General features: G+C 38.0%; 1 protein-coding gene across 17 annotated transcripts in view; it reads left to right on the top strand.

Annotated features, from left to right (window-relative positions):
* LOC131425391 (sex determination protein fruitless) overlaps nucleotides 1-24338 on the top strand; it is a 761905-nt gene that overhangs the window by 174332 nt on the left and 563235 nt on the right. The window lies entirely within an intron of this gene.

Below are 24338 nucleotides of genomic sequence, written 5' to 3'. Positions count from 1 at the left end.
GGACGCAGCCATAAAAATTGACAGATTCTGAACCATTGCGAAATGGCAGCGGTTTTTGGTTGCGTCCATACTTTCTGGGACAGTCTTTATGTAGAAAGTGTGTGCAAAATTTGAAAAAAAATGGTGCAGTAGTTTTTGAATGACGATGGATACGGACTTTCAAAACCTGCTTTCGAGAAAAACGCGTTTAAAGCTTTTTTGTCTGTTAAATATAATGGAAACAGTTAATTACTCTAGGGAGCCCATAGGGTCTAACATTAAAAAAATCATATTTTTTCCTTTATAATTTATTATAACGAAACATTTTAAGAATGTTTTGTCATGTTTTGAAGTCAATCGAAGTAGAAATCTTGGGCCTGTGCGCCGAGCTCTTGCTTCTTCGTAGAATGAGATAGCCATAGATAAAAGTTCATAACTTCCAGAATTTCGTTCCAAGAGGCTTGAAAATTTCACAGAAAATTCTTGAAATGTTTTACTTAAAGGAAATATAAAGAAAATAATTAATCATTTTTCAAACGTGTTAGACCCCACCCGCCCCTTAAAGTCAGTCAGGTCATCTCTGAGAATAGTGAGTGGCCAAAGATGTTATAGGCCCACATAAATATACAGATATGTTTCGATCTCGACGAAATGATTCGAATGATAGTTAAAAACTTGGCCGTTGATAAATCAGTTGGTCATCACAGTAATTGCATAGTCTTTCCGTACGATAAAGGTAAAAACACCCGGTTGGTCTACTTTATTTTCAGTTCAGTTACAACTTCAATTCCAATGAACCAATCTCTGTACCGAAAAAAAATTATCGAGAACGACCTCCACCCGCTAGTGCTTTATCTCCATTATCGTTGATGTACCCACGCGAGCCGATGGCGTCTCAGCTTGCCGTATTTAAACCGTAGACCGTTCAAAGCCGGAAAAGGGCCATGTCTATCGCTCTGCCCAATTTGCGGAAGGAAGCAAGGAGGCTTTAAATTTGCGCTATTTATATAAATCTGCGGTCACGAGAAATAATGGGCCACATCTGTTCCGGTTTCCTGCAAGGACTCTATCGGAGCTCACATCGTTCTTTCTATGAGTTCCGGTACCGGATACTGGGCACTTGTTACTGTGAAGAGTTTCCACACACTCGTTAGCTCAATCTTTCACACGATCTGGAACTCCTGGGATAGTCCTGGAAACAAATGTAGCTAACCAGAGGCAACAAAAAAAAATCCTAACTTATGTCTCCCGGTTTGGTCAAAAGAATATGTGTGTGTGTGTGTGTTTGTGTTTGCATGCACAAAAAATAATAGGACGTTGGAGCGGCTAGCTTATTTTATTTATTATGATAATTTAGTTTACACGCTATAAGTACGGCTGCTAGTAGTGGTCCTTAGGCACACATGGTGGGCAGCATCGAGTGTTGAAGGATGAGAAGGAAAACAAAGAGTGGAGGTCAAATTGGACCTTTTGGTGCTGATGCTGCTTCCGCAACAGCCGTTGCGCTGGTTGTTGCATTTGCATGGGGGGGGAGATTCGCTGCATTGAAAGGAAATTCTTGACGCTACTTCTTCGAGAATGTCATCACGTCCACGTGCCGCAAGGTGCGGTGAGCGGTGTGTGGCTATTTTGAGCCCAACAGCCAATGAAGCTTATCTAAGTGAGGGGCGTGCTGCACTGCATAAAACCGTTTTCAGCTTGGCCAGGAAGCAGATGCACAATCCCTTCCGGGAGAAAAGGGGTTGAGGATGAGGCACTTGAACATTGCATATTTTACCATTAATTATGGTTCAGCGGTTTTTAGTATATGTATTTTTGCATAGTCTTCGTAACATCACCGAGGACTTATCCCAACTGTTTGTCGGGGGGGAAACTGTTTAGGGTAGTGGTGCTGACTTTATTGTGATCCGACAGTGTCCAATAGATTAGGACTCTCTGCCTTCGGATGTATAGCACATCATCTGTGCTAGTAAGCTAGGAGCTAGGGCTATTGTGGTAAGCCGCTGACTGGACTGTCATCTGTAATTGAAATCCCAACCATGCAACATTTTCAGCACCAAAATAATCTCGGTACCAAGTTATACAAACCGAAGATTAAATTCGGTTTTCATCTCAAGAAATGTTTTCTCAAGGAGTTATTCAAAGAGCATTTTTATTTAAGATGCATTTCATGGTTACGTCATGTTGGATGATTACAATGATGGAATCATTATTTGAATGCTGAATGAAATATTTACAGATCACAATGTTTTTCAACAAATTGCGATGTGGTATTCTTCTTTCCGTAGACATCCGTTTTAGTGTTTCCCGTTGATCGGCTTCCTACGGCCTGACTAGACTCTTCCATATTTTAACCTAGGACAGGACCTGACAATTGTTAATCCACTTTTAGGACCAATTTCGGACCAGCTCGTGATTGGTTGAAATTGACATAAACAAGTAACATACTCGATTTTGAAGTTTGTGTTACTGCAGGGTAGAATGAAAGTGTTGTCAGTTATCTGTAATGGCCTGTTTTGTTTTTTTTTAATGAGTGACAAATTGAGACAAGTATTTTAGAGTTGATTACTGTTTGTTTCAATTCTTGAAAAAAAAAGTAAATATGAAATGCAAAGCAGCATTCAAAGTTTCCAGTACTGAATTTCTACAGATTTCCGATAAATCCCGTGATTCGATTAAAATGGATTCGGTTCTGTGTAAGAAGTGACGAAGAGGTTCCGTTCTTTAAAATAAAACCGAGTAACAGATTATGTAGTGTAGGTTTTTTGGAAGGTTATATTGTGTGGATGTCTATTATGCCTCTGTTGATCAAACAAATAAGCAACAAAAATGATTTTAGAATAACGAAAAATATATCCAAACAGATCCATTTCCGCGATGGCAAAATCGATGCTTATGGAAATGTAAATCCTCCCACCCGAACAAGTGAAAAGCTTATTTCTTCTGCAAACACCGAAGATCTTTTTATTGAAAATCTTCGACTCAAGCAGGAGATTGCAAAGATTAAGAGGTATGATGGCGTTTCAAAAATGTGACTATTTTTTTACTTTAGGACTGCATTTCGATGGAAAAACGGCTATATTCACTTAAATATGAAAATGAAGACAACAATGAAATCTCAGCCATTACCTGCAGAAAGTCAAGATCAGATGAAACTGTTATCCGGGGAAGTTAAAAAAGTTAAGAAGTGGAATCCGGAAACTATAATTGAGTGTCTTCAAATTCGTTTTTGCTATCAGGGTGGGTACAAAAGACTCATTGAGATTTTGGGGAATTCCTTTTCCTTCAACTCGCACTTTGCTACGGCGCCTTGAAAACATGAGCTTTTCTCCTGGTATGTCAATATTATATCATATCGATTTTTTTCAGTTCAAAAGTTATGAGAGAACGATAGTATAGTTTGGTATTATTATCGTCAGAGAATCTTAATTTCAGGTATTCTCCACGACATTTTCAAAATATTGGAGTGTAAGGTGAGCACCATGGATGATCTCGATAAAAATTATGGCTGTGTGTTAGATGAAATGAGCACGGAAGAAGTGATAGAGTTTTGTCAGAGTACCAAACAACTTGTTGGATATACTTCTTTGCCAGTATCAGAGAAAATAGCTTTAAAAGGACTTGTATTCATGCTCGTTGGTATTCAAGCGCGTTGGAAACAAGTCGTTGCTTTCCATTATACGGGAAACTCCATCGGTGGAAGTTTTTTGAAAGATATGGTTGAAGTGATCATTCAACGCGCAGAATCGATTGGACTAAAAGTTCACTTCTGCACTTCAGACTCTGGCTCTGAGAATCAGCGGTTCTGGAAAAATCTCGGAGTGAATTTTATCAAGGAAAATGTGATCAATGAATTGTCTGTACCACATACTTTCGATTAATCCCGCCGTTTAGAAATTGTACCAGATCCACTGCATTTGTTCAAGAACGCAGTTAACGGGTGGATCAACAATGTGTATCAAGTTTTACCTCATTGGTACGTAGAAGAAAAAGGCTTGGAATATAATATTGTGCATCGAGATCATCTTCGAATGCTTGTTGGTTTTGAAAAAAATAATAGTCTCCGTATGAATTATTCACTCTCATCAGCAGACGTTTGCTTCGATAATAAGATTGAGAAAATGAAGGTTTCCAACGCAAAAAATATTGCAATCACGCAATATCTGCGGCACTTCGACTTTTTGCTTCTGAGTCTGGATGTGGGGAGGTGAATGTCACAGCCTGTTTTATAGAAGATTTATCAATCTGGTTTGATTATATCAATAATAGACGTCAAGAATGTGCTTTAACGAGAGTAGATGAAACCAGATATCAGCATGTAGTCAAACATATGAAGAAGACTGCAAAACTTGTTTACGATTTGAAAATTCGCCAAATCTGGTAAATCGAAACCGTGGAAAACTGGTGTTATGATGAGTACGAATGCAATTTTAAGAATTACGGAACGTTGTTTTGATTTTGGTATTGAAGAAATTTTAACCTCACGATTCACTCAGAAAAAAAGTTTAGAAAGTTTGAATATGATCTAAACAACGTCGGCCAACTTCCCTAGAATTCAGACGAAATTTAAAAAATGTTGCGCTGTCCCAATATATGGCTACAATTCCGTCCGCATCATACGTGGCAGATGAACAAAAACATCTAATTGCTATCACTGAACTAATGTCTCACCATAGTGAAATAAAACATGTGCTGAAAACCGGCCCCGATAGTATAGAACTATCAGACATAAATGAAAACGAAGTTAACATTGAAGTGGACTACGAAGCGCTGGTTTCCGAAGCAGGAATAATGTTTGATCGAGCAGAACAAAATACAATTTATCATATAGCAGGTTATATTATTGGGAAATTGAGTTCGCAGAAAACAGTATGCAAATCATGCATATTAAAATTGTCTTGCACCGCGACAACGATTGAAAAATCAAAGCCGTATGGAAATAATTTTCATTTCGTAACGGAAGATCTTTTCAATTATTTTATGACAATGAAAATTATTTCTCGCAACTATAGAGCAAATTGCACATCCGAAGCTAGTGATTTACCTTCGAAAATATTGAGGGAAGTTATACTATTACCGAAGAATATATTCCACTGTGAACAGTTTAGAATCCGCTTCATACAATTTCGTTAGAAATCAGAAAATTCGAAAAAAATTCGAAAAAAGAAATTTGATAGTCGCAGTATGATGTTCTGAAAATATATATAAATCAAATATAAACAAAACGAACCTTAACAATATGTTATTAGAAAGAAATCAACACAAATACAAATACAACTATATTAGTAGTACACTACAAAAAACACATTTCATCAAGCATTACAAGCTACCGATAAGTCCTAGCCGTTAATCAAAGTCAAAAAAATTTCACATGAATTGTAATTAAATATATATTCAATCTTTCTATACGTACGAATCAAATACAAAGCGGCTCTGGCAACACAGTTCGAGAGACTTCAGTAATTTACCACAGGGATCCAAAATAATAAGAAGATGTTATTCTTTTCGGAGAAAGAAGCCAGTTGTCTGGTCCTGTCCTAGCTTTTGACATTCGTCTGCTAGTTCTGTCACATTCAGCATTACCAGGTTGCCAGATTTTTCCCGCTGAGCCAGACACTCTAACTAACCAGATCTTTTGCCAGATTTTACAAATTTTATAATATTTTACAAATTTTTCCAGATTTCGTCAGATTTCCATGCTAAGTAACCCATGTTGCATCAATTTGAAGCTAATCACATTAAGTTACCTTTTGCGGAAGGGGCTTTCAAAGATATTACAACATTTGGTGAATATTTTTTCAAAGTGGGCCAAAAGAAAATCAATCGTAATGTAGGCCAAAATACCTCTGTTACACTAGTAATACCCAAACAAATCCAGACAAATTTTTGAGTCAGAAACAGATTTTTGGAAAAATAACCTGGTACCGCTGGTCACATTCCTTTGCGAAGCCTACACGCTAACCTAATTTTGCTCAAATACGTTGTAGTTATCACAGACATTAACAACAATTCTAAACGGAGAGATATTTTTGTTGTCGCTTTATTTATTCACTGCGACTTAACGAAGTATTGATAAGTGTTACTCGCGTTTATCTATCCTATCAGGAAAAAATCGACAATGACACTGGCTGTTCAAAAAGTACCCGGAATTCTCATTTTTCTAAAAAAATATTTATTTATTCGTCTACATCTATATGGTCCCCTTCAAAGTAATCCCCCCTAGATATAATACACTTATGCCAGCGTTTTTTCCAGTCTTCGAAACACCCCTGATAGTCACTTTTTGTAATGCTCTGTAGCACTCTCAGCGATTCTGCCTTTATCTCTTCAATCGATGAAAAACGCTGTCCTTTCATGGGTCTCTTCAACTTTGGGAACAGGATAAAATCACACGGAGCGATATCTGGTGAATAAGGAGGTTTAACAGCTCCTGAGCGATGGTAATGCGTTTGTTTTTTTGATCAAAATTCAGCAGTTTTGGAACGAATTTTGCTGCCACTCGTTTCATGCCCAAAACATTTGAAAAAATATGATGGCATGAGCCAACTGATATGCCAACTTCATCAGCAACTTCTCTAATAGTGATTCGGCGATCATCCATAATCATTTTTTCCACTTTTCCCACATTTTCATCGATTATTGACGTGCTGGGTCGACCGGAGCGTTCGTCGTCTTCAACGTCTTCGCGGCCATCTTGGAAACGCTTATACCACTCGTAAACACTTGTTTTTTCATAGCAGACTCACTGTAGGCTCTCTGTAACATTTCGCACACTTGGTTACACTTTATTTCATTTTTCACGCAAAATTTAATACAAATTCTTTGACTCTTCAATTCTTCCATTGTTTAAACTAACAAAAATCGCCGAGCTCAAAAAAACATGTCTACACCAGCCGCTACAAGACAGAATGTAAACAATGAATACAGCTGAAAATTTCACCATACATTAGGGACATATGTACCAACACAATAAAAAACAATTTTGACCACCGGACTCTCCAGACGCGCGCAATTAAAAAATTCCGGGAACTTTTTGAACAGATCTCGTAATTCTGCAAATGATACAATTCATAACTACTTACCGTATTTTACAGGCTCCTAGTATAATTTGGACTCGGCTAGGAAGTGCGACTGTATGAGATTTTTTTCTAATAAATATTTATTGGAATATGAGTTAAAATTAAATTATCCAGATTTAAATTGGGTATTCAGCCACAAGTGGTGACTTTTCAGCTCTATTATATACATAATTTGATTATTACCATGAATACATCATTTGCTTCCGCAATTCTGTGATTTTTGTGTGGGGAAAATTGTAAACCTACTTGTATTGTGTAATGGGGAAAAGGAACTTATATACTAACTAATACAGAGAGCAAATCGATTTAATTGAAGATTGCATCGATTTTTGTCGCAATTCGCTTATAATAATATGTGACATTACATCTAATGGTTCCATATTTATGAGTCTGTGTAACTCATTTGTACTAAGCCAGGGAGGACGCTTCAAAGCGGTCTATGAAAAAATCGAGTTCACTTATTTTCATTTTTTTGCCCAATTTACCTCATTGCTCTAGATTTTACCGGAAATCGGATATGGATAAAATTCAATAGCAGGCTATGGGATTATAAGGCCTTTCATTCGAATCTAAGTTTACTGAAATCGATCCTGCTATCTAAAATCATCAAGCGCTCATTTGTCCCGATTGATTTGGCCATTAAATAGCAAAACCGGAACCAGGATTAACCAGATTCCGTTCGAATCAACTGTAGCTGTCTCTATGACATTTCTGTTACTCAATGAAAGTGATTTATTTTCTGTACACCGAATTTATTTCCATCCAATGGAATCGTCATTAAATTATATCAATACATTTGTGAGGGGCTGCTCTTTCCCTCGTTTCTCGTTCCACGTCAGTTTTTACAATCAAATTGGCGTTTGACATTCCGCGAAAGGTTGTTACATCGAACAACCCACCACATGGTTTATAATCATTTATAAGCTTAAGAGCATGCCTTCGATTGACGTCAACCGGCGGCTTTTCCAGTGACGTGATTTTTATAGAATTGGCATTAAACCGGTGATATATTGGTGGGAAGAGCAAAAGGTTCGAATTCACCGGGAGGTTAATTTTTCGACATGTTCTAATTTTTGGCAGTCATCAACTGACAACGCCTGGCAACTGTGACAAAGTTCATGCTACCACGCAGTGCGGTCAGAATTCGTGGGATTGCTGGGAACATTTTCCGGCGCGTGGATAGTTTTAGCATTCTACCCGTGGGTACTGATGAAGTAATGAATGTGATTTCAACGGTTCCAAGCACCCGAAGAATGATCGTGGGGAGGACCTTCGATGGTGAATGAGTGTTAAATTTCGAATACTTTAGCCATGCAATATATCTTCTTTTAGTGACTATAGTAACAATGACTGTTTTATCACAACTTTTAATACTCGGCGGTATTCGCTTTGACATAAAATTCTCAATAACCAAATGAAAAAAAAAATCAAATCTCACATGTAAACAGTAAACCCTTGAGCGACCAAAAATCGTACACTATTGGTACCGGAGAAGGGTGGAATCCACATTTACATGCTTCCTGTCGAAAATTGAACATTTTTCAAACATTCAAATGCAATTTTAAGTTATCAATTGGTGTTGGTGATGAAATAACAAAAACCAAAAAAAAGTCACTCGTCCGGAAAAGGGTATTCTGTACAGGTGCCGTATCAGACATAAGGGAACGGAATATTCTCGTAACAGTAGCTGGTGAGCACGTGCCTCCGCGAGGGCGAGGGAAAATCGAAACAAACCCGTCACCACCACCACCACCGCTAGACACATGGCCAGGTTAGACACCTGAACAATGCCGTGGAGGGAGAATGGCGTTCGATGAATTGGTTCCTGGTAGTTCGGATATTCCGGGTGGAACGGAAGGAACTGACAAAACAAAAATATGTGCTGAAAATGCTTTTGATGGCTGATTTTGGTTAAACAGTAGCAAGCTGCCCTGAAGGCAACATTCCGCCGCTGTGTTGTTGTCGCCTTTATCAGGAAATGTAGCAAAAAAAGGTGGAATGCTTTGTGAATGAGGCATTTTAACAATGCGATTATTGACAAGATCAATGCATTCGAGGTTTCTGCATAAACCTAGGAGTGGCAGAGTGGTTTGGCGCGATATCGTTCGAAAAATGTGATTTCATAAACGGTTTGAGATTTGCGACAGTAAAATAATGTTGCAAGTCACAATTCGCCATAACGCCCGTAAAATTCATTGCCCCAAGATCCGTTTTGCATAATGGATTATTCATTCTGTGAACCAAAACTAAATTGACAAGTAATAGCTATCCTTATCGAATAATATTAAAATGACTTACTGGAAATTTGTGATTTATGTGCCATTTTTTTCCTACAAATATTTACTTCATATGCCAACCTTCAAAACTTCAACGTAGCAAAATGACATGGACCTGACGAATGACCACCAATTATTTTGAAACAATTAGCAACTAGAAAGACAACTTTAAACCATATCTTCGACATATCTCTAACAAAAGAAATCGAAGAATCCTACTTTTTTGTCCTGTCTTTAAATCTGTCTCAAAATAAGACGTACGTTTTTATCGACGAGTTACCACTATCTTGTATATTCTAAAATTATTTGAAATAATGAGAAATTGAAAAATATGAAAACCTCATACGTTGACTTCAGCAAAGCTTTTATTTATTTATTTATTTATTTGGAACAGGGAAAATCCCACTGGAGTTGATACTTAATAAGAATCTCTCTCCAGTAGGCATAAAACCTCCTCATCTTTTGTACCAACAGATAATTACATCCAAATGATACATTAATTAATTATAATAAAATACAAGGTACACTTACAAACTAACATAATATACATAGAACTCACAAACTTAAATACAAATATACGAATTATAAGTAATGTCATTCTTAGGTCAAGTTCTTGAAAAATACTATAAATGAGCGTCTGAGAGTAGTACGAGACAGATTAAAATCGAAAATAGTATAACAACGAATCATGCTTGATACAGGTTCGTTCTTCGCAAAATTCGTTCTAGCAAACTGGGGAACAAGAAAAGGGTTATTCCGGAGAGTTCTACGTCTGATATTTATATCGAGTTGTCCGAGAAGGCTGGAGCAGTCGATGTTTCCCAAGATTAAATCGGTAACAAACATTGCTTTCGAAACATTGCGTCGATCACTAAGCAACTCAAGTCCAATGAGATTACATCTAAGTTCGTATCTGGGAAGGTTATGGGGGTCTCGCCAAGACAGCTGACGTAAGGCAAAACGGATGAATTTATGCTGCACAGCTTCAATGCGTTGTACCCCGTTATGGTAATAAGGTGACCACACAACTGCAGAAAACTCGAGAACAGAGCGAACCAGGGCAATATATAATGCTTTCAAGCAGTGTATGTTACTGAATGATTTCGTCATTCGGAATTATTATTTCGATATAATTGACAAATTATTATAACTATTCAAAAACAGAAAACATTCACGGACACCCTTTTCAAATTTTGATCTGTCGCAACCCACGAATAGATCCGGCACAAACGCATCAATTGTCATTAGTATCCTTCACTTGTGATCATTTCACTCGGTTGCAGCAACTCACAGTACACCATATAAAAACAAAGGGTGGTATTGAATTGTATCCCGAAGCTTTTGAATTTCATCTTTATCCGATTTCCGGTTCCAGAGTTACAACTTAATATGTGCAAACCTATGAGAAAATGCGCATTCAATTTTTTGGAAACTTCTTAACCAATTTTCACAAAGTAAGATGCTAATAAAAGGTTGTAACGGGGGATGACGGATGACAGTTATAAGGGTAGATGGAAATAAGCAACCTTCACTTAAGCGCCAGGCATGATTGATAACATGCCGTGAAAACGTATGTTTTAATTTTTTCTTCTGAAATTCCCGTGCCCGGCTGGGACTCCTCAGGGCAGGTTCCAATCTAGTACGCCAACCGAAATCCGTGACCCAAGAAATCACCACAACTCGCGATCAAATGAATCTTATCAATACAGTCCGAACTGTGCCTCAATGTCAGAAGGATAGGGAAGTGTCCTTTGTAGGTTTTCTCCCCTAGAGCCCTTTACTACGCGACCCGAATCCCGAAACGTGATAAATAAGGCCTCCCTTCGTCCAACTCTTACGGATCGCTCACCAAATGGATCGTACACCTTAATCTCATGTTTCAAACATATTATTCAACGTCTTTTTGCTTATAAGCTACACACCAAAAAAATTCGAATTTTACAGGTGACTTAATCCCTCATACGATGTAATTCATAAAGACCTAATTTGTCAAATGACGGAAAATATCATTTGTAATCACTTAATGTTAGATGAGCTTGAATTTTACTGGTTTCGACTGTAATTTGCGTTCTGCTAGCATGTGCGACTGTATGAATTCAAATGCACCTTTTACCAGCCAAGCAGATGCATGCTTCTGTGGCTCGGTCGATTAACAGACGTACTTGCGATCCAATGATTCTCGGTTCAAGTCGCGACGGTTGTTCTCAGTATTCTTTTTTTATTTCAATGAATTTCATGTATGGAGTTTTTGACACAACATTAAATGTTCTTCCACGTAAATTTGCGTGAGCTGCGACGCTCCATTTATGTGCATCTAATAAGATGTAAAATCATAGGTTGTTTTTTAAGTGTGTAAGGTTAGTGGTTTATCTTCTCTTACTTGAGCTCATTCTAATACTTCTGCTTCGCCGGCATTCCCGCGTAGTCCTGATGACACGTGGCGACTTATCTAGAAAGTCTGCTTGTCTGTGGTATCTGCGAGGCGGTCTAATCCGTTTCGGGAACGGACAAAACTCCCTCTCGTGGTCACGGTGCGAACTGTCGTCGCGCTTTTGGGTCGAGCGCAGTGGATGTCGATAAGTTCGATGTTCGTTGCCACCGCACCGGTTTAGTTGCTTGGGGTGCATCTGACGTTTGATGTGCAGAGCGAGGATTTGGATGTCGTTACTGCGTCCAGGCGTGCGTCCCTGCTAGTGTAACCGCGTTGCACCGCGATCATCAACCAGGGCCTTTTCTTGTAGCGGGTTGACTTTTCCGACTCGATCCGGTGCCCGTAGGGTGGACCTTCGTTTGAAGGTTATAACAATCTCTAGTTTGAAGGATTCAGAAACTCTAGTCAGTTTTTTTTTCTTTTTCTGGTAACAAACATTTTTCCATTTCGTAATAAAGTTACCTGTTTATAATAGCGTCGATCTAATCACGTATTTACGTTTTTTCAGAATAAGTGCCGAACATGTGCGTTACAGAACTGATAAAAGAACAATAGCCTTTTGTTAGTTAGCTCCATTTTAGTCTCCGATTCTAACAATTACCTGATATCTAGATTCCTTCTTGCCTTTTAATATATCACATTCTAAACTGACCTCACTAGACTCCGCTTTTAGGCACGATACGCTTTTGACACTGAACGATTTCTTATTAAGCGCTAACCACTGACGTGTGATCAGTCCGCTGGTTGAACTACAAGAGACCGTCTTATCGAGTCATCTTTTCTTCCTCTTCATTACTTCGTCAGGCGGACCCGAAGATCAATTGATCGTTAATCGTGCCGTTCAAGTGTCTCAGAGAGACTCTCTTTTGGTTTTCCGCTGGTATAATAAATGCACCCTTCCCTGGCGAATTCCAGTCGAAAGAGAACAGAGACAGAGAATGCCATCAAGATAAGTGAAGATCACTATGGGCGGAACTGTCTTCGGACCAAAGTCTTAACATTCTTCAAAACGTTCCGGAATAGCTGCTCCGGATCCGACTTTCGGTTCTGAAACAACATGGGGATGAGTGTCGAATTTGTCAAATCGTCTAAAATATGGGTATTTTCGGAACGGGTTTCATGAGTAGATGTCGGCAAACGTTGTTTGAGGTGGTTTTGAAAGCAAGATGGCGATTTCCGGTTTATTGATATTTCTCGAAAACCCTTACAATACACAATGGTTTGAATCGACAAAATGTGAACTTAATTCTCTAGTTGCTAAACCGTTGATCCGATATACATAGTTCCTTTGGAGAACTCATTCACAAAAATATACCTCGTAATTTGATCGCAATAAAAAATGTACAAAGCCTACTACGATAAAAGCTTATTTCAACAACTTTTTACCTTTAGAGCAAATTCAGCAGCTGCCAGATTCATATGGGTGGTCTATAATATAACTGAAACTGAAACAAACGTATCCCCAGCAAGCCGTTTTAGTTTTATTTATTCGAACAGTTCTACTGTCAAATTTAGAACTGGTATACGCTGCCGTTCTATTTTTCTCTATATTTGAAACACAGATAAAACGCTGCTGGGGCTGCCAGTTTATGTTGTTATAATTTATAAATTTAAATTATAAAACTAACATAAATTATGCATCTAGAACTAGAACACTCCTGAACATGCCCTTAAGTGTTAGAAAAACGATGTCTTCTACAAAGTTTTAGAACTTCTAACGAGAAAAAACTTTGCCGAAGAAGCTAAAGGTCTAACGCAAAGAGTTTCGGATATATGAAGCATAGTCGTTTGAAACCACTTAAAATCTTTTTTTTGTTCATAACTTTTTTCGCAATTATTTTCAGTGTCTACTATGTTCGAAACAATTACTAAAAACGTAAAATTACACATTTTTGTTGAAGACTGTGCACGGTTTGGCATTTTCCTTAGAAACTTATTTAACATTTAAACTTTGTTATACACTAACTTTAACTACTAATAGGAAGCAGGGTCGCAGACCAAAAGGCACTTACATATACTTTTTGGAAAGCTTAAATCAAGTAATATAAATTTACGAAGTTCGTAATGTGGCCCTTCTAAATTGTGTAAATAAGACAACGAAATATAGAGTGCTTTTTTGACCATTTTCTTAGCAAAAACATTTACTAAAATGACTATTTTTGGTTTATTGAAAAGAGATTTGAAGGAAATGTTCATAAATTGTAGCCTACTTGAAAGCCTGAATCCTTTTTGTAAAATCATGTCATTCTACGAAATACGTTCTTATGAATTAAGCCATACACTGGAAAAAGTAATGAAATTCACACGATTTCTAAATAAATAGTACTATGAAATTGACATCAGTTGAATAAAAAAATCGATTCAAAACCATCCTCAATGTAAAACTAAATTGGAATACATTAATTTCAATGACCGTTTATTTATATTGACGATTAGTTTTACTTTCAAAGTATATTGAAAAATGAAGCACATTGAAGTAACTTTATTTCAAATTTCCTGCTATAAATATGCACTGTTGGTGTTGGCGAGAGCAGCGCTGCATACTATTTTTAAGAAAACAAAAGAGTTGGTTCGAAAAGTTGGAAAAGAGTCGATAATAATATTAGCAATATTGCGTGAGTAGTTCAACGTTACATACAGGCGTACACGGTAAAGTATCAAATCAAATTATGTAAATTATGAGTCTAGACATTTTTTTAAAAGAGTAATGCCTGAACTTGATTATAAAAACGTGCACAGACTAAGAATAAAGAATAATAACCAACAAAAACAAGTTTGTTTGCCGATTTATTAATTTTTAGATGGTTTGACGTAAAGCCGCCAAAACTAAGTTCAGTTTTGCAATGACTGAGCGGAAACATATATTGGAGAAGCCAAATGAATGAAAAACTAACAGAAAAAATGATTTATTGGAAAAAGATACGCTCAGAGACAGGACTCGAACCTGCGTTCTTATGCATTCCATGCAAGCGATTATAAATACACTCTCCTACTCAATGCTTGATCGGAGAAATAGGTACAAAGCGAGAAGACTAGTGTTTGATGGACAGAGAAGATGTTTGGATATAAGGTATCGGTCGGGTGACGGCCGGGATGTAGACCATGTTCGATGTACGTGCTACTGTGTCTGTCTGGCGTTTTAGAGTGATTAAAACAAGATTCAGAGTAACGAAATGGTAGCGCGTATGCACGAAATGCATAAAGAACGCAGGTTCGAGTCCTGTCTCTGAGCGTATCTTTTTCCAATAAATCATATTTTTGTTAGTTTTTCATTCATTTGGCTTCTCCAATATATGTTTCCGCTCAGTCATTGCAAAACTGAAGTTTGTTTGGTGTTAGGGAATTTGTAACTAACTTGTTGCCTTATTGCAATTCCATTACATTTTCTACTGAAGTTGGTAATTCCTCGCGATTTTTTTTGTGATAACTGTCAAAAAGACACCTATCAACATTCACTTTGAATAGGAATTCCGAAAGACTCGGTACACGGTGAGAGTAAGTCATAATTGTAAGCTATAGTGAAAAGCCTTCTCTTTCGTCTGGTATTAAAACTAATGCACTATTTTTTATACCTCGACTGCAATTTCTTGCAAAAGAAGATATGATAAGAAGATAAACCATTTTATTAATGTTCCTTTTTTCCCAGAAAATTGTCAAAAAAGCACTCTTTATTTATCTATGTATGTGCTTTTTGGTCTGCGACCCTGCTTCTTATTAGTAGTTAAAGTTAGTGTATATAAATGTTTAAATGTTAAATAACTATTTAAGGAAAAGGCCAAACCGTGCACAGTTTTCAACCAAATTGTGTAATTGTTTCGAACATAGTAGACACTGAAAATAATTTCGAAAAAAGTTATGTGCATAAAAATGATTTTAAGTGGTTTCAAACGGATATGGTTCATATATCCGAAACCTTTTTCGTTAGACCTTTAGCTTCTTCGGCAAAGTTTCTTCTCGTTAGAAGTTCTAAAACTTTGTAGAAGACATCGTTTTTCTATCTCTTAAGGGAAAAAAGTTATTGAAATGAACTTTTATCGTAGTAGGCTTTGCACATTTTTTATTGTGATCAAATCGCGAGGAATATTTTTGTGAATGAGTTCTCCAAAGGAACTATGTACATCGGATCAACGGTTTAACAGCTAGAGAATTGAGTTCACGGTATTTTTGAAACGGATTTGATTATGTCGAAAAACGATGTTTAAGGTGGTTCTGAATTCCAAGATGGCGACTTCCGGTATATTTATCAACAGTCTTGATAATCGGAAACTGATTTGACTGGTGTTTTAGTATTTGTTACTAAATCTGGCTATAATTTAGATCTGCCGCAGATATTATACTAGTGCTTCAAAAATATAAGCGCCTACTCATGAAAACCGTTCCGAAAATATGCATAATGTAAAGGTATTCGAGCAATTCGAGTTATATCTACACTAATTGTAAAGGTTTTCATGGAATAGTAATTAACCGCAAACCACCATTTTGGAACTTAGAACCACTTCAAACATCGTCTTTCTATCTTGTATAGAAAGTTTATACAATCTCTTGAAATATTTAATAAAAAAATTGACCAAATTTAATTTATTTGCAAAGTTTTGTGTAATTCAAAAAACCTGTTTAAATCCACCTAGTGGTGTAATGATGCCTTCCTCATGTACATATAATATTGTGGTATTCTATTTGTACTTCCGGAACCGGATACCGGGAACCAGCATAGCCGTAATCGGATTTTTAGTTGCCTACTGATAATGACTATCGATTTGTGTAGTTTTGAGACCAGTTTAGAAATTTTTTTACGTTTTTTGTTTCGCCGGTTTAAGTGACGGTGTACAATATTGAACACACTTTACCCTACAACTCCGGAACCGGAAGTCGGATCCGGACGAAATTCAGGAATTCCGTATGGGACTACGAGACCTTTCATTTGAATCTAAGTTTGTGGAAATCGGTTAAACCATTGCTGAGAAAAGTGAGTGAGATCCATTTTGGTATATATGACCACTATTTCCGGTACTTCCGGAACCGGATACCGGGAACCAGGATAGCCGGAATCGGTTCGTTTAGATGCCTACTGATAATGACTATCGATTTGTGTAGTTTTGAGACCAGTTTAGGAAATATTTTACGTTTTTTGTTTCGCCGGTTTAAGTAACGGTGTACAATATTGAACACACTTTACCCTATAACTCCGGAACCGGAAGTCGGATCCGGATGAAATTCAGGAATTCCGTATGGGACCACGAGACCTTTCATTTGGATCTAAGTTTGTCAAAATCGGTTTAGCCATCTCAGAGAAAACCTAGTGAGATTATTTGACACACATACACACACATACATACACACACACACAGACATTGCTCAGCTCGATGAACTGAGTCGAATGGTATATGACACTTGGCCCTCCGGGCCAATTTTCGCTAGTCGGTTTTTCAAGTGATTGCATAATAGGGTGGGACAAAAAATTGATACCAGCTCCACCAAACTTTTCGTGTTCCTTTTGGGTTCCATAAGCATCATGCAAAATTTTAGCTCGATCGGAGGAACTATATTTTCGCGCCCACGGTTTAAAGTTTGTATGGGATTTAGTATGGAGAAATTCACATTTAACAAAAAAATCGGCTGGAGATCAACCTATGAACTCTAAAAATCAGTCCATGTGTTATTTTCGTAGAAAATTTATCGAGAAAGAAAACTTTAGAAGACAGCAAAACAATACGACATTTGTAGAAAAAGTTATTAGAGGAAAACCGACTCAAGGTGCGAACAATGGCTCATTTCTTAATATATCTAGCACCACTGCTGCTAGTGGTGGTAATATGATTGTGCTTTCTTTTATTATGCTATAACGGTGGATTTCAGTTGTTTGATGTCTTCACAAAAGTTTCTCAGCTGAGTATGATGACTATTTTTAAGTGACAAGTCATGTTCCAAAATTCACTGTAAAGACACAAAAAAGTCTAACTTTTTAATATGAAGCTATAGGCTTTTGGAATCTTTTACAATATTTTAGATAAACTCAAATCCAAAAACTTTGCGCAAAATATAAACTCTCTATCTTTTATAGTTTAGAAGATATAGATGGTACTATTTTATGCAAACAAAAACACAATTTACATGACTTTTTGTGTCTTTACTGTAAGGTTTGGAGCATGGTTTGTCACTTAAAAATAATCTTTATACTCTGCTGAGTAACTATCGTGAAGACATCAAACAAAACGGATCAACCGTTACAGCACATTAAAGGGAAGTCACATCATGTTACTTTCACTAGCAACAGTGGTGCTAGATATAATAAGGAATGAGCCGTTGTTCAGACCTTGTGTCGATTTTTCTTTAATAACTTTTTCTACAAATGTCGGATTGTTTTGCGGTCTTCTTAAGTTTTCTTCCTACGAAAATATCATATGCGCTGATTTTTAGAGTTCATAGGTTGATCTCCAGCCGATTTTTTTGTTAAATGTGAATTTCTCCATACTAAATCCCATACAAACCTTAAACCGTGGGCGCGAAAATATAGTTTCTCCGATCGGGCTAAAATTTTGCATGGTGCTTTAGGGACCCAAAAGGAAAACGAAAAGTTTGGTGGAGCGAGAAAATAAACATTTTCATCTTTTTCCCATACAACCTTGTCCCACCCTATTGCATAACCTTTCTATATGAGAAAGGCAAAACAACTTATGTTTCAGAATGCATTACAATATAAAGGAGTATACTTCAGGGGTTTTGGTACCTCGTGGGTAACCGATTTGGGCAAAATGCACATGACTTGTTTCATATTTTCACTTTTCGTCTTCGATTCATCAGTTCATTATCAGATCATGTTTTTTTTTTTATTCAATATTATAGTATAATTTTAAGGCACACTGCTTAAGCTCTAAGATGCCAAGGGTATTTACTAATCTTAATTACAACTAACTTAAAACTAGAAAAGTATCATTATGTAATGTAGCGGTAGCGGATTCTCGAGAAGCTATCGGTAGTGGCCGGTGAATTGAATATCGCATGAGGGTCTTCCATATGCCGTTGGCGAAGATCCATGTTGGCCGCATCCTTCGGTCCGTGTGGGTCCGCGGGAAACACCCCCAGGCTACGAAGGCCCGGCGGGTGGCCCGCATGCTGGTTTTCGACTGGGGCGGCCTTCCGTGGACGATGATGGTGATGTTACGGAAGAGAATGAAAAAAAAAGTAAATATTGTGGAAACGGGGTAAAAAGGGGATGTGGGAACAAAATGTTTGAAAACGATAAAGATCTAATTAGTTGCCATCAAGATGGTGAAGAGACAGGGAAGGGGTAACGAAAAAGTTAGTGACAAAAAAAGATCTTGTTAGTTCCAATGAAGATGGTGGACAGGGACGGGGATCGAGAGAATCGGGCGGATGTTAGTGTCGAACCTGTAGGTGGAGTTTATACTTTCTGAGCGAGGGATAACACATTACACTTGTATATCAATGTGTTTAAGGTACTGGTATATGAGAAGCATATATAAACTATCCCGACTCGCCAACACATCCCGAACCGGAACTTCAGGCGGTCTACCTCGGGCCCTAAGGGATTCCAGTAGCTTCGACCTGGCGTCACGATACTCTACGCACGACCACACGACATGCTCGATGTCCTGATAACCGTCGCCACAGGTGCAGAGACCGCTCTCCACGATCCCGATACGCCGGAGATGTGCGGTGAATGTATAGTGATTTGATATGAGCCGTGACATAACGCGAATGAAATCACGACTCACGTTCATCCCCTTGAACCACGGTTTCGTTGATACCTTAGGAATAATGGAGTGTAGCCATCGTCCCAGTTCGTCATTCGTCCATGAAGTTTGCCAACTTTCGAGAGTTTTCTGACGAGAAATACTGAAAAATTCATTGAAGCAGATTGGTCTTTCATAAATATCACCTTCTAATGCGCCCACCTTAGCCAATGAGTCTGCCTTTTCATTGCCTGGAATGGAACAATGCGAAGGGACCCAGACTAACGATATTAAATAAGACCGTTCAGATAAAGTTCTCAAATGTTCCCGTATTTTCCCCAGGAAATATGGGGGATACTTTCCTGGCTTCATTGCCCGGAGAGCTTCTATTGAACTTAGACTGTCCGTGACAATGAAGTAATGGTCTTTGGGCATGGTTTCAATGATCTCAAGGGTGTACTGAATAGCAGCTAATTCTGCGACGTAAACTGAAGCCGGATCATTGAGTTTGTGAGAAGCGGTGATGTTTTGATTGAAGATGCCGAAGCCTGTGGACCTGTTGATGTTTGAACCGTCAGTGTAAAACACATTTTCACAGTTGACTGTTCTAAATTTATTATAAAAAATATTTGGGGCCACTTGAGGGCGCACGTGATCCGGGATTCCACGAATTTCTTCTCTCATGGATGTGTCGAAAAACACAGTAGAATCAGAAGTATCCAAGAAATGAGCACGATTGGAAACAAACGAAGAAGGATTAATATTCTGAGCCATGTAATCAAAATACAAGGACATAAAACGGGTCTGAGAATTGAGCTCGACAAGCCTTTCGAAGTTTTCAATCACCATCGGATTCAAGATGTCGCATCGGATTAGCAATCGATATGAGAGATCCCAGAATCGGTTTTTCAACGGTAAGACGCCCGCGAGCACTTCGAGACTCATCGTATGAGTCGACTGCATGCAACCTAAGGCAATACGCAAACAACGATACTGAATTCTTTCCAGCTTGATGAAATGAGTGTTCGCCGCGGATCGGAAGCAAAAGCATCCGTATTCCATCACGGACAATATCGTTGTTTGGTATAACCTGATCAGGTCTCCTGGGTGGGCACCCCACCATGATCCGGTTATTGTACGAAGAAAATTGATTCTCTGTTGGCATTTTTGTTTCAGATACCTAATGTGACATCCCCAGGTGCCTTTGGAGTCGAACCAGACCCCGAGATATTTAAATGTGAAGACCTGAGCTATGGTTTCACCCCCTAGTTGAAGCTGTAATTGTGCTGGTTCTCGCTTCCTTGAAAATACAACCAGCTCAGTTTTCTCCGTAGAGAACTCGATACCCATTTGAAGAGCCCATGTCGACAAGTTGTCGAGGGTATCTTGCAATGGTCCTTGGAGATCGGCAGCTTTGGGTCCTATAATAGACACAACGCTGTCGTCGGCAAGTTGTCTTAGCGTGCAAGATGTGTTGATACATTCATCAATGTTGTTCACGTAAAAGTTGTATAAAAGGGGGCTTAAGCATGAGCCCTGAGGAAGACCCATGTAACTGAATCGTATTGTCGACAAATCACCATGCGCGAAATACATGTATTTCTCGGACAACAGATTATACAAAAAGTTATTCAAAATTGGTGAAAGACCATGCTGATGCAACTTCTCAGATAGGATGTTTATGGAAACTGAATCAAAAGCCCCCTTGATGTCTAGGAAAACTGACGCCATTTGTTCTTTACGAGCAAATGCCATTTGAATTTCGGTTGAGAGCAACGCAAGACAATCGTTCGTTCCTTTGCCCCTGCGGAAGCCGAATTGTGTATCTGAAAGTAAGCCATTAGTCTCGACCCAATTGTCTAGACGAAACAGAATCATTTTTTCGAACAATTTCCGGATACAGGAAAGCATAGCAATCGGCCGATACGAATTGTGATCGGAGGCTGGTTTCCCTGGTTTTTGAATGGCGATAACTCTTACTTGTCTCCAGTCATGTGGGACAATATTATCCTCAAGAAGCCTATTGAATAAATTCAATAAGCGCCTTTTGGCAGAGTCAGGCAAATTTTTCAACAAGTTGAATTTGATTTTGTCTAACCCCGGAGATTTATTGTTACACGATAAAAGCGCAAGTGAGAACTCGACCATCGAAAAGGGTGTTTCGTTTCTGTTTGATGAAGCGACGCGCATGATTGTCTGTTCCGGAACAGAGTCAGGACATACTTTTTTAGCGAAATCGAATATCCAGCGGTTAGAATATTCCTCGCTTTCGTTTGTGGTGTTTTTGTTGCGCATTCGTCGGGCTGTGTTCCAAAGAGTGCTCATTGATGTTTCTCTCGATAATCCGTCTACGAATCGACGCCAATAACCGCTTTTCTTCGCTTTATTCAAGCTTTTCATTTTAGCGTCTAATGCCGCGTAGTTTCTGAAATTATCAGGTGTTCCGTTTTTCCTAAACTCGACAAATGATGAAGTTCTCTCCGCGTTTAATTCTGAGCACTCTTTGTCCCACCACGGGTTGGGGGGACGGATGTTAGTTTTCGCGCCGGGTACACGTTTCGTCTGAGCTTGAGTCGCGGTGTCGAGAATCAAGCCAGCCAAAAACGTGTACTCTTCCTCCGGAGGAAGTTCTTGTGTTGTTTCTAGATTCTCAGATATCAAATTTGCGTAGCATTTCCAATCAATGTTTCGTGTGAGGTCATACGAAACATTGATTGTCTCCGATGGTCTTAATCCGGTGGCGACTGAAATTACGATAGGCAGATGATCGCTACCGTGGGGATCAGGGATTACCTTCCACGTGCAATCCAACCGTAGCGATGTCGAGCAAAGGGATAAGTCTAGCGCACTTGGTCTTGCTGGTGGTGCAGGAATTCGTGTCATTTCTCCCGTATTCAAGATTGTCATATTGAAGTTGTCGCAGATATCATGGATCATAGTTGATCTGTTATCGTCGTGAAAACAGCCCCATCCCGTACCGTGTGAGTTAAAGTCTCCTAAAACCAACGTCGGTATGTTGAACTGATAAAGCCACCTCACGGATTAACATTTTCTGCTTAGCAGACGTAAAGTATTGCTTTTAGAATAATACTTATTTGGACCAATATTCTACTTGAATTTTCGAATATTATTGAAATCTAACTAATAACAGGTGCTCTCTAAGGAGGTTTGTTTTTTTTTTTGGAATTACTCTATTGTCTGAAAGTTGTTTTGACATTGTAAAGTGGACTAAATGTGATTTCAACAGGATGGTGCCACTTGTCATAGTGCGGCTGAAACAAACGATTTATTGAATAAACATTTCAACGAAAACATTATTTCGAGAGATTGACCAGTGAATTGGCCTCCGCGTTCGTGTGATCTGATTATTTTTTGTAGGGATACGCGAAGTCATTGATCTATGTGGATAAACCAGCAACGATTGATGCTTTGGAAACCAATATTCAACGTGTCATTGCTGAAATACGCCCTCAAATGCTTGAGAAAGTGGTCGAAAATTGGACCTTCAGAATGACATTTGTGAAAACTAGTTATGGCGGCCATATGCCCGAAATCATATTCAAATGTTAAATGCCAAGAAATTATCTTTCGAATAAAAATAGCGATTTCATAATTTGGTATGTGTTCATTTCAATTTCAAAGCTATTAAAAGGGTGTTACAGAAAATATTTTAATTTCTAACAAGGAAAGGCGTAACTAATTCGTTTTCATAATTCTAAATGGTTTCCGAAATTTTCACTACTGGAAATAATGAACAAGATAATAAAATTACCCGCAGATTTGTCTTAATCGCGAAAATCAGTCAATTTCACTCGAAATGTACGAGGGCGTAACTTCATAATTTACACAAGGATCATAGAAGTAAACAAATCCGAAAAGGGAGAAACTTTTATTTTGTTCAGTTTTTGCAATGACTGAATGGAAACATATATTGAATGGGAAACTCACAGAAAATGTTATTATTTGGAAAAAAGATACGCTCAGAGACAGGACTCGAACCTGCGTTCTTTTGCAATCCGTACATACACACGGAAAGACCGAAATCAGCATTTTGGCGAAAAAATTAGTTGATTTTCTGATTTTAGTTAGTTATTTTTTGAGATATCTAAATAAATCTTAGTTTTGCCGATTTAGATTTTTTAATTCTAATTCCCTTAATAATAATAAAATATATGTTGAAATGGCTATTTTTTAGTTGAATTCACCAATTAAACGTGCTGTCATTTCTCAGCTAAGGCACACTTCATTTCTGTTCAACTAATTTTTTAGTTGAATTAGAGAAATAAAACGTTGTTTTCAACCAATATGAATGGTCGAATTGGTTTCTGCAATTTGCAGCTATATGGCGTTCTGTAACCGAGAAAATGTTAACATCGTAATGACTACTAACCACTAGATGGCACACTACAACCGAAAAAAAAATTCAGTCGCGGTTGTCTTTTCTATATTGGCAGGTATAAATACGATGTTGTATTGGAGAAAAAGACATAACCGAAACGTAAACTTCTTTTTGAACATTTTTCTTCTAAATCGCTGTTTTCTTCATTCGACTTCGCGAAATCGACTCTTTCACTGAAAACTTTGAGCACTCGGAAAACAAAAACCGAATACAAGTAGTTTGAAACTCACTTCACTGTTCCGCTTAAAAACATTATTACGCACAATCGCTTCAAATGCACACAAATTCTGAATAAATACACTTTCCACTAAGAGTTTGCGTCATTTTTACAAATCGTTTTAGAAATTTATGTATATGGATATATCGTAACACATGCGAAAAACATCTAAACTATTTGCAAGCAGTTGCAATAAGACTGTCCTTTTTAGCTTTTTAATAGATTGTTTTGCTTTGACACTTCTCATGAGTTTTTGGCTAATA

This window comes from Malaya genurostris, chromosome 1 (assembly GCF_030247185.1).
Source record: "Malaya genurostris strain Urasoe2022 chromosome 1, Malgen_1.1, whole genome shotgun sequence".
Lineage (NCBI taxonomy): Eukaryota > Metazoa > Arthropoda > Insecta > Diptera > Culicidae > Malaya > Malaya genurostris.
The sequence above is the reverse complement of the archived record's forward strand: the minus strand, read 5'-3'. Positions and strand labels throughout refer to the sequence as shown.